This window comes from Anneissia japonica, unplaced genomic scaffold (assembly GCF_011630105.1).
Source record: "Anneissia japonica isolate Jap-2015-1 unplaced genomic scaffold, ASM1163010v1 scaffold493_len2256704_cov171, whole genome shotgun sequence".
Taxonomy (NCBI): Eukaryota; Metazoa; Echinodermata; class Crinoidea; order Comatulida; family Comatulidae; genus Anneissia; species Anneissia japonica.
Window position 1 is genome coordinate 1150251 of NW_022727062.1, and position 4727 is coordinate 1154977.

Genomic DNA, 4727 nt, shown 5'->3' on the forward strand with positions numbered 1-4727 from the left:
AAATATAGGTTTTGCGTGGCAGCCATTTTGAAATTTAAGATGGCTGTCAGAATGACCTCGAATGGAATATTGTAGTTCATAGTAAAAAGTTTGAATTCTGAGAGCCTGGGTATGATTCTAATGTAAAATTTGACAATTACGTAATTTTAAAGATACCATAAAATATTTGACCTTGAATGACCTTGAATGACCTTGAATGACCCATTTGTGGCAATCTGACCAGGTCAAAAATGATATGATGGTATTCCATATATCATATAAACATACTCTTAGACATTAGAATTATAATTCCAAGTGGTTTAGAAGCGGAGATATAGATAAACATAGGTTTTATAAGGCTACCATTTTGAAATCCAAGATGGCCGCCATAATGACTTCGGATGAGGTGGTTCCTACCAAAAATTGAATGCTATGACCATAAGGAGCATGTAAAAAAAAATTGGTGCTTTTGTCCGGAACGTCCACATTAAGTCCAAATATGGCCCTAAGCTGCCGTACTATGTTCCCTGCTACAACTTAACTCTCCCATGAAGATCCCGGCGTGTCATCAAGCGCAGGTCAAGAAGGCGTTCTATCTAGTCCACAGTGGCAGGGACTGAGAGATGGAGCAGTACACCAGGGTAACCCCCTACTCGTCTTGAAAGATGTACTGGACATCTTTAAGACGAGTACACATGAGCTAATTGTGTACACCTACGGTTGATAGACCTTATTCAAGTAGACTTGTTCCACCACCAAAGCCATTAGCGAGAGTGCAACCACCGATATTATGGCTGTAGGTTGCAGCGCCCCTGCCTCCGCTAGCGATTTTGTTTTTCCTAGACGTTTGAGGCAGTGGACATTGGTGGCGCTATAGATTCAACGTAACGCCTCCTTGATGCATAAGAGTTTCCTGCCACTGTTTGCATGTCGTCCAGTGTTAAGCAATATATCCAAGGCCCGAGTAGGCCTACCATAGTAGGCATCATGCAACACCGACTAGTCTTACTGTAGTAGTCTTCCTATAATGAAGAGTATGGTTGAACGCCCACAGATATGAACCCCCTTTTTTTTAAATTATTATAACAGACCATGTCTAAAATAAATAATAATTAGGCTATTATCTCCAAAATTCACACGAAATGAAATGTGTTTCACTTGACGTAAATGCACAAGTATATAAACCTACGAAATGATGTTGCCCTACCTGACATATGTACTGAATGCTCAGTAAATTCTTAAATAATTTATTTGGGAATGTACTGAGCATTCAATACTATACCACGTCAGGTTGGGCAAACATCTTTTCGTATTATTTATGCTGACGCAAAATGCCATCGGAGTATATAAACCTACACACCAAAATAAGGATATAATACAGTAAAACTATTAGGCCTAACAATAGTACAGCAGTAATATTTTATTCTGAGGCAGATACATACTGTAACTTGTTTGATTTCTAAATTATATGAATCTAAGAATATGACTATAAAGCAACTTATTTAATTATATATATATATATATAAATATATATAGGCCTATATATACAAAAGAGATAGATATATACATATAGATATACATGTGTCACTCATGTTACATATAACATGTCATGTCATGTAACATTCCACAGGTTAACTCACTAGATAATCTTGATCATTTTCCCTTTTTTGTGGGGGAGGGGGGTGGTAGATACACCACACTAACAAAAATGTCTGGCAGTGGCCATTCGTGATACCTGGTGCTATGCCCATTTTTTGCAATGCGTTTTATCGTGTCGTGACTTACAAGCTGATCTATGTTAATTTTTTTTTCCAGTTTTTAAATATTCAAAAATCTGTAGCTCGTTCACCGTTCCCCAGTTTTTCGTCAAACAACTTTTTTCTGTCTTGGAAAAATCAGTTCTACAACATATCAAAACATTTTTTTTCCTCCGGAGTCTGACTTTAACCTGATGAAACTTACTGTAAAATTTCATCGTTGTACAAGTTATTATGAATGGCCACTGCCAGACAATTCTGATGGTGGGGTGTGTCTGCCAGACACCCCCTTATTAAAAAATAACCTAGATTATCTAGTATTATCTAGTAAGTTAATGTGATGAAAGTAACTGTGAAGTGTTCGGCATTGTGGTGGGCACAGTGATAGAAAACCCCTAGTCTTTTACGGCCCAACACTGATCACCTGTAAAAAGTAATATTAAAACTGAGAATCAAATGACATAAAAGCACTGCATGAACGTTTTTGGAAGCACATTTGAAACATCAAAGCTAGGTTTCAGCCCTCTGTGTTAAATCGAAAATTCACTTTGGCCCTCCGATTGATTTTTATGCCCACCCCTACTCTAAATAAGAGTCTATTATACTGCAAGGATGGAAGTGTGGGTTAATAAGGGTGGCTGGAGAGCCATGAAATTAGCTTCAGACTGGATGGAAAAAGTACTAATACTCTATAGTAATACTATAATCTTTTATTATTTTTAGTAGTCAATATTGCAACAGTTTAACAATGAGATTCTATACAGGATTTAAAATTTATAAATGCCCAATATTCAGTAAAGTAGATTTTCCTACAATTAAAAATCGTAATAGTACTGGGTTTAGGAGTTCGTGCTTCAACGAACAGGTTATTCCATCCGAAGCCTTTTGATGAAGAAAGTGTACCTTTTTAGGAAGGGTTGCCTAAGTTAAAACTCACTCGGGCTATATGAAATTAATTATAAGCTTGAATTTTTAATCTTATTGTAAGGAATACTACAGTAACTTCACATTTAATTTTTATTACCAGTTGAATTATATAAAGTTCAAATTAAATGTAAGTATATAGTTTGCCTATTTGCCTAATTTGGTTTAGAAAAATCTAAAAACTTTTTTATTACAGGAATGTTAAACTTGCCTTATTTGCTCACTTGGTAGTGCTTAATAAGAACAAATAAGGCAAGTTTAACATTCCTGTAATAAAAAAGTTTTTAGATTTGTCTAAAGCAAATTAGGCAAATAGGCAAACTATATACTTGTAAAATTCAACTTAAAATTAAACGTGAAGTTACTGTAGTATTTCTTACATTAAGATTAACAATTCCTGCTTATAATTAATTTCATATAGTCCGAGTGAGTTTTAACCGAGGCAACTCTTCCTAAAAAGGAACACTTTCTTTATCAAAAGGCTTCTACGAATGGAATAAACCCAGTTCCATTACAATTTGTATTTGTACTGGAAATCTACTCGTACTGAATACTGGGCATTCATAAACTTTCAATCCTGTATAGAATCTCATTGTTAAACTGTTGTAATATTGACTACTAAAAATAATAAAAGATTATATAGTATTGTATGATATGCCTACATTTTGCAAATTCAGGGATGTAGTTATGGGAGAGGGAGAGGAGGTGGAGTCACCCAGCCTTGAAGTTTTCCATCCAGTCTAAACCTAATTTCATGGCTCTCCACCAACCCTTATTAACCCCACACTCCTATCCTTAAAATCCACTCATATTATTTAGAGTAGAGGTGGGCATAAAAATCAATTGGAGGGCCAAAGTAAATTTTCAATTTAACACAGAAAACTACCTTTGATGTTTGAAGTGTGCTTCCAAAAACCTTCATGCAGTGCTCAGTTTTAATACTACTTTTTACAGGTGATCAGTGTCGGGCCGTAAACACACCCCACCATCAGAATTGTCTGACGGTGGCCATTCATAATAATTTTATACAATGAACATCTTACACAGTACGGTAAGTTTCATCAGGTTAACTCATTACCTAATCTAGGTCTATTCTGGTGGTAGGGAATAAGGTGATGTATGGTGGGTATACCCCACCACTATAAATGATCGGAAGTGGCCACTGGTACTATGCTAAACAATATGTTTCCTCGGGTTAACTCCACCACAAATGTTTGATTGTCATTGTGGTCACTCATGTTACATGTAACGTGTCATGTCAGGTAACATTCATCAGGTGAACTCACTAGATAATCTTGATACATTTTTTTTCTTTTTTGGGGTAGGGAGGGGGCAGGGCATAAGGGGGTGTCTGGTAGATACACCACACTCAAAAATGTTGGCAGTGGCCATTCGTGATACCTGGTGCTATGCCCATTTTTGCAAAGCGTTTGATCGTGTTAACTCACAAGCTGATCTATGTTATTTTTTTGGGGGGGGGGGGGCAGGGAAGGGGGTGTCTGGCAGGTACACCCCACCATTAAAAATGTCTTGCAGTGGCCATTTCTGATACCTGGTACTATGCCGAACATTTTCCAGTAGGTTTTATCGTGTTAACTCACAAGCTGATCTAGGTCAATTTTCGGGGGCGGGCTATAAGGGGGTGTCTGGCAGGTACACCCCACCATTAAAAATGTCTTGCAGTGGCCATTTCTGATACCTAGTACTATGCCCAACATTTTCCAGTAGGTTTCATCGGGTTAACTCACAAGCTGATCTAGGTCAATTTTTTGGGCGGGGTATTTGGGGGTGTCTGGCAGGTATACCCCACCATTAAAAATGTCTGGCGGTGACCATTCCTGATACCTAGTACTATGCCCAACATTTTCCAGTACGTTTCATCGGGTTAACTCACAAGCTGATCCAGCTTAATTTTGGGGTACCGGCTTTTTGCGTCTGGCACGCACCCCCCCCCCCCACCACTGGAAATGTCTGGCATTGACCATTCATGTTATCTTGAACTATGCCGAATATATTCTGATAGGTTTCATTGGGTTAATTCACAAGTTGATCTAGCTCAATTTTGGG